Below are 11,814 nucleotides of genomic sequence, written 5' to 3' on the forward strand. Positions count from 1 at the left end.
TCCCGTGCGCACCACTCTCTCTCCTCCGAGCGCCCGCACCTACGTGGGTCTATTTTTGGGCATCAATACCGACCTCCTCTTTGTATATATAGTTATTTCTTCCTATTTTTAGAAAGAAGTTTTAGATCGGATTTGATAATTAGTTTTTGAGAAAATTTTAGAGAGAGAAACTCAAGGATTGAAGAGAGAGAAACTCATGATTTTTGGTGATTGCTCAAGAATTCTTCATTGTTATTGATCTTTAGATCAAAGTTTTGTAAGGATCTTCTTCTTGATTTCAATACAAGTTTGATTCTAGTTGATTTCAATTTGTTTTCCATGTTATTGTTGATTGATTGAAGCTTGTTTGATGATTGATTGTAGTTTTATTGATTTTTGATTGATTGTTGATTTGATCTTTAATTTCAATTATGTTGATGATGAAATTGATGATTGTTGTAGTTTTGATCTTGATTTCTATGGCTAGTGAGTAGTTTTCTAGCTAGGGAAATGGTGAAGCATGTTTGAGTGATGGATTAGAGTAATTTGGGGATAATTGATGGAGTTGATGATATGATTAAATTTGGTTGATAATTCATGTGCATGTGTGTGATTGATTGAAGTTTGGCCATCTTTGATTATTGCACTAGATAGCATTGTGAGCTTGCTATGATACGGACCATTGATTAGTAACTTGCAATTTCACGATTGAGGTGCTTTGTGACGTTCCCTAGGTAGTGTTTAGCGTAGTTGACGCTAGTTATACCTCTAGGTGAACTATCTTAGTATGCTCTTTTGGATACATGATGATCTTCCTTCATATCACTTGACTTAGTCGGTTTGACCTCCCAAATTACCATTTTCCATTACAATTACATGTGGATCCATTACCCTAGTGTCTTTTAGATTGGTTTCATACAAGTTCTTGCATCATTTAGCTCTAGCTCTAGTTTCCTTCATAAACCCCTTTTACTTGACTTTGAAATAGCTTGACTTAGGCATTGTGCATTCGACCTCCATTCCCTTGGGTTCGACCTTGACTTACCACTACACTTAATAGGGGTTTGTTGAGTTACAAATTTTGTTTGATTGGGTGGGGTGGTAGCCCAATGACCTACCGTTCTTCATCCCATTAAAATGGCGTCGTTGCCGGGAAATGGTGCTTTGAGTGCATGTTGTTGTTGAGTCTATTCCACTCTATTTGCAAAATACAAAAAGATTTTACACTTTAGGCTACACTTGTAGCCGTGCTACTAATATTTTCTTTGAGTTTTGTGTGCATAGATCCCAAGCCATGGGAGGAAATTCAAGAGTTGCCTTGAAGGAACTAGGAGTGCCTGGTGCATATAGGTATGAGAGCGGCATAGCTCCACCTACAACACCGGAAATTGACTTTGAAATTCGGCCGGCAATGATCACCTTAATCGAGAGGAGACAATATAGTGGGGCTAAGAATGAGAGCCCATTGAACCATCTTAAGGAGTTTGAAAAATATTGCAACACTATCAATGTCAATGGAGTTTCTCAAGAGTTTATCCGCCTTAAGTTGTTCCCTTTCTCTTTCATAGGAAGATCTTTGGAATGGCTAGACAAAGAAGTGAAGCCCAATTCCTTGAAGACATGGGATGATGTCACAAAAGCTTTCTTGTCCCGTTTCTACCCACCAAAGAAGACGGCGGAGGCTAGAGCCTTAATCCAAAGTTTTAAGCAATTGCCTAGAGAGAATCTCTATGAAGCATGGGAGAGGTACAAGGAATACCAAAGGGAATGCCCTCACCACGGAATTCCAACATACCAAGTGATCCAAATCTTCTATAGTGGTTTGAGCTTTCAAGGTAGATCGAGCCTAGATGCCAGAGCCGGAGGGCCAATCATGAACAAGACGGAAGAAGAGGTTGTGGATGTTATAGATGATGTGGTAAGAAATTACATGGATTGGCATGATGTAGAGAGGGAATCGGCAAGCACAAGTTGCTCAACCGATCAATCTTATGTCATCAACGAATTGTCCACAATGGTCTCGGAGTTAGGAAAGGAGGTGAATTCTCTCAAGAACAAGCTCGAGAGTCCTTCACAAGCTTCTACTCTTCCCTCCCAATTTAAGGGGAGAGGTACATCTTCCTACTCTAACCCTCTTTTTGCTTCTTGTTGCATGATTAGAGAATGCTTGGTTTGTGATATGTGTGGAAAGAATGATCATGATGCTTCTAATTGCTCCAATGTTCCTTGTGATAGATATGATGGATATGAGAACGTGCATGTGAATTGTGATGATAATAATGATTTTGGACCTAGATTTAATGCTCAAAAGATTGTTGGGAATAGGAATTATCACAATAATGGGAGCTATGATAATTACAACCAAAAGAGTGGTAATGGTAACCGTGTGACCCAAGAATTTTGTGGTAACCATAACAACTTTTGTTGTAATGATCAAAGCTATGGCCAAGAATATGGGGATCATAACCAAGGTTATGGTAACCATAATCAAAATTCCGGCCAAAATCATGGTAAGGGTAATTGGAGTAATCAAGGTAGGGGAAATTTTCAAAATGATGTTCAAAGAGATACCCCACCCCAAATTACTCCAAAGACTCAAAGCCAAGGTGATGATTTCTTTACTCAACAATCCCAATTGAATAGGCTAGAAAATTTCATGATGGATCAATCTAGGATGTTGAATGAATTCACATTGTCTTGTAATAAAATGTTTGAGGTCCAATTTACTCATGGAAAGATGCTTGAGAACCAAATTGTTCAACTAGCCAACCCTTTGAAAGATTGTGCTAGTCCATCTCCTTTACCCTCACAAGAAGTTGATTCTAGGGAACCGATGTGTGCTATGACCACTAGGAGTGGTAAGGTCCCTAAAGAGAGTGCTCCTAGGAAGAGTAAGGAGAGTGAAAAGGAGAATGATTTGAGTGAAGAGAATAAGAATGAAGAGCCTAGCAAGATGAGTGAGGATTCCAATGATAAGCCTAAGGAGAAAGAGCGGAAGCAAGACGAGGTTTACAAACCTAGACTTCCTTACCCCCAAAAGCACAATAGGCATAAATTGGATGAGCAATTTGGGAAATTCATCGACATGCTTAAGCAACTTCATCTTACTCTTCCCTTTACCGATGTTGTAGAACAAATGCCAAACTATGCTAAGTTTCTTAAGGAAATTTTGAGCGGTAAGAGAGATTGCAATTTGGTGGAACCGGTGAATCTAGGGGAGTGCTTTAGTGCCTTTATTCAAAATGACCTACCCCAAAAGTTGAAGGATCCCAGAAATTTCTCCGTACCTTGCAAAATCAAAGGAAAATTGTTCCAAAATGCTCTTTGTGATCTTGGTGCTAGTGTTAGTATCATGCCTTATTCCGTTTTTAAGAAACTTAAGCTAGGTGAACTCCTTCCATCCAATATGACCCTTCAATTGGCCGATCGGTCTATTAAGTTTCCTAAGGGGAGAGTTGAGGATGTTCCTCTCAAGATAGGAGAGTTCACCATTCCCGTTGATTTCATTGTGCTTGAGACTGCGGAAGATGACCATATCCCTATCATCTTAGGAAGACCTTTCTTAGCCACCTCGGGAGCCTTGATAGATGTTAAGAGAGGTCGTATTACCTTGAGAATTGGTAAGAATGAGGAAAGTTTTGATTTGAAACCAACACATGAGTCTTTGTCCCTTGTAAAAGGAATTATGTGTGTTAATTCCCCTCGCCCTATTGATGATGTAAGCACTATTGATTCTTCACATAACGATTTTCTTGAGAATTATGATGATGTGCTTTTGAGTTGTGATTGCAAGAAGGTTAGTGAAGATAAAGTGATGATTCCCAAGCTTATGGACGAGGAGGAAGTTGATATTCCTCATTAGTTTGAATTCCATCCTCAAGATGAAGGTGATGTTTCTATGAGTTTAGATGGTGAAGGACCATTTACAAAGAAAAACAAGGCAAAGAAAAGAGCACGAACTTCTAAGAAAAAGAGAAAGAGAAAGAAGTTGAGGAAAGAAAAGCTTGCATTTGAAAGGTCTTTGTATGAAAGCTCATCAATCAACAACGAGAAGTTGCTAGAAGTTGAAGAGGAATTTGCTCTTTCTACTACCTTGAAGAAGGTGGTGTTCTTTGACCCTCCATGATTTGGAGGAAGGGTCGAGCTTAGGACCTTAAGCAAGCGCTTCCCAGGAGGCAACCCGGAGATTCTAACTCTTCTTTTTGATTTTTGAGTTTTCTTGTTTTTATTTCTTTTATTACCTTTTCTTTTCTTTCACTTTTCTACTCGTTTGGATTTTTAGGATGAATTTCGCGGGATTGGATTTCTTCGAGAATGGATGGTGAATGGAAGGTGTTTGCGGCACTTATCATGAATGTTTTCGATTCCGATCGAAATTTGAGGTAAAAGGGGTAAGAATTTTAGAGAAGTAAGATAGGAAATTCATGTTTTCAAGGTTGGAGAAAGTTGATACTTAGTGAATTCTTGTGGTGAGCACATGAATCTTTATCTTGGGCTCTTTAAAAGTGTTTTTAGCTACTGCCTATGGTGTTCCTCATCACCATCATGATTCATGTGCGCACCCAAATAGGCAGTAAGTATCAAAGAAAAGAAAAAAACAAAGAAAGGGAGAAGTCAGGCAATGTGCGGCCGCACACGCACATAGTGCGGGCGCACATGCTGCGTGTGCGGGCGCACACCAGCCTTGTGAGGCCGCACATCCCTGCTCCGTGTTCCTTTTAATTCCTCTTCCTTCTTCTTTCTTTCATTCCCCTCATTCCTCATCTCCTACCTCACGCACTCCCTCTCAAACCCTCCTCACTCGTGCGCATCTAAATCCTTCCTCATTCTCCATCAAAATCCTTCAATTTTTAGTTTAGTTCTTTAGTTAGTTTAGTCACTTTCTTGCTTTCTTAGTTTCTTTTCTTTTATTCTTTTTATTCTTTGATTAGTTTAGCTTTTATTTCCTTTAGTTGTATATACTTTTTGCTTAGTTTAGTTTCCTTTTATTTGTTGTTTTCTTTTCTTTGTTTTGAAGTTACTAACCATTTTCTTTGTTCATAGTCTCCTTTATTTCTTTTTCTCACTTGGTTCCTTGAAGAGCTTATGGATATGGAATGCTACGAGGTGGTTTCTAATTGCTTCGTTTATTTATGCTAAGCTTGGAAGCCCGGTGATACCTTTCTTATTTTCTCTTTATTTTCCTTGGTTGCATAGAATAGGATTAGTTTAGGAGAAGTTGAATGGTTCGAGGATGGATGCTTGTTAACACGTAATGTGTTTGGGATCGATGACGTTGATGTCGATCGATCACTTGTTTGTCGATTGGGAATTTTATGTGTTTAACTTGCTTTCTAGTCCATTGCATGCTATTTCTCCTATATTTCCTTTTCTATGTCTCCATTTCTTTTCTTTTACTTTCTTTTATTTTACTTTTTCTTTTACTTTCCTTTATTTTTCTTTTCATTTTTGATGTGATTTTGAGGCATTATTTTTCATTTTTCTTATGAAATGAACTTTGTACATTGGACTTGTCTTTTGCATGATTTTCTTCCTAGGTTGTAAAGGTATGCACGGTTTGAGACTATGTTCGGTTGACTCTAGGATAGGTGTATGTTAGGGTAGTTGGTTTGAACTAGGAGGATCATGAAGCCGGATTCTACTTGTTTGTGGCATGTTGGTAGTTGCTCCCTATAGTCAATTTGACACCACTAGTGAGTTTTTGCCACAACCTTGTGAGGTTACTTGTTTTTCTAGCCTTCAACATTCCTTGTATGAGCAGCGTGGATCCTTGACTATGCAAATCTAATTTAATAAAGCTTGATGTATGATTCTCAAACCCGAGATCGAACTATCTAGGAAGGACAAAGGCACATTTTTCGGGGTGGTATTTTCCATTTTTGTTATATTTTGTTATTTTCTTTATTTTTGGGTTTACATTTGCCTTCTTGCAACCATTTGAGCCTTATCCCTTCTTTTCAAGCCACATCTTTAGTTATTCGACCTTTTGTTTCATTTTCTACTTTTCTTGGTTTTTGTGAAGCAATATGATCATTTGAGATGGAGTTTGTGGTGGATAAGTTGGAATTTTGGTTTTTATGAATGCAAGTTTGTGATTTCATTTTCTTTGTGAATAATGGCAAATATATGTGAAAAAGCCGTCCTACTTCATAAAAGGCATGGACTAATAAAGTTGCATTTAGGAAAAGCCGTCCGAATTAAGAAAAAGGCACGAACATTGCAATTACAAAAAAAAAGAGCTAAACAAAAAAAAAATTGAAAAAGTGAAAAATTCAAAAATATTTTGATGTATTCTTTTCTCCTTCTAAGCATTGAGGACAATGCTTCATTTTAGCTTGGGGGAGAAGCGTGTACGCTTTTTGTATATATTTTTGTGAGTATAGCTTCAAGTAAGCTTGGGGGTGTTGTTTTTGTTTGGTAACTTCTTGATTGTGGTGTTAAGGATTGATCACCCTTTTGCTTCACTTTTTAGGAAAATCACCAAATTTTTAAATTTTAGCCTACCTTCACCCTTTATGCCTTACGTTACAACCTTGGGGAAAGACCTTTCGACCTAGATAGTTGAGTCACAATTCGGGGGAGGGCATCATGGGTCATTGCCTAAGGAAAGGGGATGCATAGTCAAGATTGTCGAGTAGCCTAAAAATAATTCTTTTTTCGGTTCCTTCGAGGAATCATTGGGACACTCACTAAGGGAAGATTTGAGACTAGTGGGGAGAACGCGGTAAGATTGTTTGGGATGAACGTGGATTGTGATAACTAGTTCCTATGCCTAGCATACCCTATGTTTCAATCAACCTTGGATATCTTGAAAAGTGCATACCTTAACTACTTGAGTAAGATTGTCATTCATTTGCATTATAGTCTTTATGTTAGTTCATTTCGCAAAGGGTTGTTTTCATTTTATTTTCCTTTCTTTTTATGGTTTGCCTCATTGATGTTTGGTGGAGAGTTATGGGTCAAACACTTAGGATACCGGTACGAGACCTCACTCGTCCTCATAGGCGACTTTGGGGTTTAAAGGGCTTGTTGTACCTAAAAGCAACCGTGATTCCTACGACAGTGAGTTTTAGTGTATATTCTTATCTTGAGTCTTTCTTTTTCATTTTCAATAAAATTTTCATCCTTTATCTTTCTTGCTTTGTTTTGCTCGAGGACGAGCAAAAGTTTAGCTTGGGGGAATTTGATGAGTGACATTTATGGCACTCATTTGGTCCCTTTTTGGATGAATTCTATTTCATTTTATTTCTCTTTTCTTTAGTTTTCCTTAGATTTATTCTTGTTTTCTTCATTTTATGCTTTTTGTAGTTAGTTTCTCTATTTTATGCATTTTCTAGTTTACTTGTTATTTTTCTCTTTTACTTGCTTTTTATCATTTGTTTGTAGGTGGTAATTGATTGTCTAAGAATTCCCGAGCTTCCTCTCTATGATCTTCCATTGTTTTCATGCCTAAAGATTGTGCAAGAAGCTTCAAGTCAAAGGTGGATCCAAGGGGCATGCTTCAAGGCTTTGTATATGCCTTCCTCATGGCTTATACTCCTCAAGAAATTCAAGAAAGTTTCTGCCTACTTTGTCCTCCATCATCATCATCTAGGATGTGTGCACCGCTTGAGCTAGGACGAAGAGATGAAGGGGGAAAGACCCAGCCAGGTGCGGGCGCACCCAGGGAGTGTGCGGCCGCACATTGGTCGGGTGCGGCCGCACACCTGGTGCGTGCGGGCGCACCAATCTGGGTGTGTTTCCCGTGCGCACCACTCTCTCTCCTCCGAGCGCCCGCACCTACGTGGGTCTATTTTTGGGCATCAATACCGACCTCCTCTTTGTATATATAGTTATTTCTTCCTATTTTTAGAAAGAAGTTTTAGATCGGATTTGATAATTAGTTTTTGAGAAAATTTTAGAGAGAGAAACTCAAGGATTGAAGAGAGAGAAACTCATGATTTTTGGTGATTGCTCAAGAATTCTTCATTGTTATTGATCTTTAGATCAAAGTTTTGTAAGGATCTTCTTCTTGATTTCAATACAAGTTTGATTCTAGTTGATTTCAATTTGTTTTCCATGTTATTGTTGATTGATTGAAGCTTGTTTGATGATTGATTGTAGTTTTATTGATTTTTGATTGATTGTTGATTTGATCTTTGATTTCAATTATGTTGATGATGAAATTGATGATTGTTGTAGTTTTGATCTTGATTTCTATGGCTAGTGAGTAGTTTTCTAGCTAGGGAAATGGTGAAGCATGTTTGAGTGATGGATTAGAGTAATTTGGGGATAATTGATGGAGTTGATGATATGATTAAATTTGGTTGATAATTCATGTGCATGTGTGTGATTGATTGAAGTTTGGCCATCTTTGATTATTGCACTAGATTGCATTGTGAGCTTGCTATGATACGGACCATTGATTAGTAACTTGCAATTTCACGATTGAGGTGCTTTGTGATGTTCCCTAGGTAGTGTTTAGCGTAGTTGACGCTAGTTAGACCTCTAGGTGAACTATCTTAGTATGCTCTTTTGGATACATGATGATTTTCCTTCATATCACTTGACTTAGTCGGTTTGACCTCCCAAATTACCATTTTCCATTACAATTACATGTGGATCCATTGCCCTAGTGTCTTTTAGATTGATTTCATACAAGTTCTTGCATCATTTAGCTCTAGCTCTAGTTTCCTTCATAAACCCCTTTTACTTGACTTCGAAATAGCTTGACTTAGGCATTGTGCATTCGACCTCCATTCCCTTGGGTTCGACCTTGACTTACCACTACACTTAATAGGGGTTTTTTGAGTTACAAATTTTGTTTGATTGGGTGGGGTGGTAGCCCAACGACCTACCGTTCTTCATCCCATCAGTCAAGCGGTAGCTGTTGAAGTTAAAAAGCTGTTAAATGTTGGGTTCATTCGGCCATGTAATTTCCCCGACTGGGTGGCGAATGTTGTGCTTGTAAAAAAGCCGAATGGAACCAAGAGCATGTGTGTTGACTACACAGACCTCAACAAGGTATGTCCAAAGGACAGGTTCCCGCTTCCAAAGATCAATAGTCTTGTCGACTCTACATCCGGTCATGCCTTGATGAGTTTCATGGATGCCAATTCCAGCTTTCATCATATACCTCTGTAGAAAAAAGATCAAGAGAAGACGGCTTTCGACACTGATCAGGGGTTATTTTGCTACACTGTGATGTCGTTTGGCTTGAATAATGCGCCTGCTACTTTCCAACGGATGATTAATACAGACTTCATTAATCAAATTGGGAGGAATGAAGAGGCATTCGTTGATGATATGATAGTCAAATCCAAGCTACATATGGATCATCTTGCTGACCTCCATGAAACCTTCACCACACTCAGGCGGCATAATGTCATGTTGAATCGTACGAAATGCGTCTTTGGTGTTGAGTCTAGGAAGTTTCTCGGATTCCTGATTTATCAAAGGTGGATAGAAGCTAACCCCAAGAAGATACAGGTGATAATTGACATGAAGTTACCCCGCACTGTCAAGGAAGCTCAAAGATTAAAGATTGCCTGGCGGCATTGGAAAGATTCCTCAGCCGGTCCGGTGACAAATGTCTTTACTTTTTCTAAGAAATCAGATAGAAGACTAGATTAGAATGGGGGGATGATGCTGAGGCGGCTTTTCAGAAATTGAAGGAACATTTGCACTCTTTGCCAAGGCTTGTTAGCCTTCTGCCCAAAGAGACGTTATACATATACTTAGCCGTCTCAGACCATGCCCTTAATGCTGTTCTCCTTGCAGAAAGAGACGGCATCCAGCTTCCAGTCTATTTCATTAGCCATGCACTCAGAAATACTGAACTTCGGTACCCCATGGTTGAAAAATTTGGCTTTTCTCTTTATATGGCTATCAAGAAGCTGAAACCATACTTCTTGGCACATCAGGTAGTGATATACACTGATCAACCCCTCAAGTGGTCAATGTCTACCTTGGAGTCATCCGGTAGAATGTTGAAATGGGCTATTGAAATGCAAAGTCTTGAAATCACTTACAAACCAAGAAAGGCAGTGAAAGGTCAGGCGTTTGCCGACTTCATTTTTGAATGACTCGACCGGTTCCTACGGACAATCTTGATCAGGTTTGGAAAGTGTATGTAGACGGCAGCTCTACAAAGAACGACTGTGGTGCAGGCGTTATCTATGAGTCTCTTGAGGGGGACATATTTGAGTATGCACTACGGTTCAAGTTCTAGGCCTCAAAAAACAAGACGGAATATGAAGCCCTGCTGGCCGGTATCCGCATGTGTAAGGCGGTAGGGGCAACAAAGATTGATGCATATTCTAATTCACAGTTACTTGTTAGCCAGTATCAGGGTCTGTATGAAGAAACCCATCTGGCTATGATCAAATATCTTCAGGCGGTCAATGATGAGGTTGGAACACTTGAAGAGTTTCATCTAAGTCAAGTGCCCGGGTTTGACAACAATCAGGCGGATGCCTAGTCCAAGCTAGCGTCTTCCGCCTGCTGTGATACGCCTCGGTCAGTCTTTTGGGAAGTTCTGGAAAAGAGAAGTATATATGAAGAGCCCATTGGAATCTTGGACCGAAGCTCTACTTGGATGGATGGCATCCGGCCTTACCTAACAGACGGAACGCTTCCTAAGTCACCACAGGAGGCGGCCGTCGTGAAGAAGGGAGCTGCAAACTTCGAGATGAGAAACGAAAAGCTCTTCAAAGTAGGTTTCTTAAAACCACTTTTGAAGTACGTTACCCCAGATTAGGGGAAGGAAGTTCTCGAGGAATTGCATGCGGGATACTGGGCCTCTCAAATAGGCGGCAAGTCCTTAGCCGTCAAAGACAAGCGGTAGGGTTATTTTGGGCCCACTCTTGAGTCAGATGCCAAGGAGATGGTTAAAAAATCTGACAAATGTCAAAGATTTGGCAAATTAATTCATCGTCCGACTACAGATCTGACGACAATCCATAGCCCAGTCCCATTTGCTAAATAGGGTATGGACATTCTAGGTCCTTTTACGCCCGCATCAGGCGGAAAATGCTATATCTTGGTGGCTGTGGATTACTTCATCAAATGGTTGGAGGCAAAGGCGGTCAAGAACATCAAGAAAAAGGATGTCATCTCTTACATCTAGAAGAACATCATCACCCGGTTTGGGGTACCTTTGTCTATGGTGTTTGATAATGGCCCTCAGCTTGAAACGCCTCACCTTAATACTTGGTTGGGATATCAAGGGATCTCTCATTGTTTTGCATCAGTTGGCCGACCCCAAGCAAACGGCCAAGTTAAAGCCTTCAACAAACTCATCTCAGACGACATCAAAAAATATTGAAAGAGCCGGTGGTTTATGGGCAGAAGAATAATCCATGTCCTATGGGCCATCTGGACAACCGCAAAAGGGGAAAATGGTGAAACCCCATTTCTCATGGTATACGGTGCTGAAGCCGTCTTGCCTATCGAGCATTATGAGCCGACTCTACGAGTCATGCTATACGATGAAGAGGCAAACTGGGAGGCCATGCAGCTAGCGTTGGACTCACTCTCGGAATGCAGGGGCAGTGCTGCCTTGCGTCATGAGATATACCATCTGAGAATGACAAGAGCCTACAATAAGAAAGTACACAAGCGCCCTTTGAAAGTTGGCGATTTTGTGTTACGTAAAATGGAGGCAACCGGAAGTGCCAATGAGCGTGGAAAGCTAACCCCTAATTGGGAAGGCCCCTACCGGATTTATTATGATGTAAGAGACGGCACTTACCGCCTGGAAACTCTAGACGGCAGACGCCTGCCTAGAACTTGGAATTTAGACAACTTAAAAAAGTACTACTTTTGAGAACTGTAAAGTTTTTGTAAACAAGAAGT

At 39.9% G+C, this 11,814-nt stretch overlaps 1 non-coding gene across 1 annotated transcript; it reads right to left on the reverse strand.

Annotated features, from left to right (window-relative positions):
• Positions 1 to 1,658: 1,658 nt before the first annotated feature.
• Positions 1,659 to 1,764, reverse strand: LOC145612815 (small nucleolar RNA R71). Its single transcript, XR_014106732.1, has one exon. It is a non-coding gene; the product is annotated as a small nucleolar RNA R71 (small nucleolar RNA).
• Between the last annotated feature and the right edge of the window lie 10,050 nt (positions 1,765 to 11,814).

This window comes from Chenopodium album, chromosome 24 (assembly GCF_948465745.1).
Source record: "Chenopodium album chromosome 24, dcCheAlbu1.1, whole genome shotgun sequence".
NCBI classification, from domain to species: domain Eukaryota; kingdom Viridiplantae; phylum Streptophyta; class Magnoliopsida; order Caryophyllales; family Amaranthaceae; genus Chenopodium; species Chenopodium album.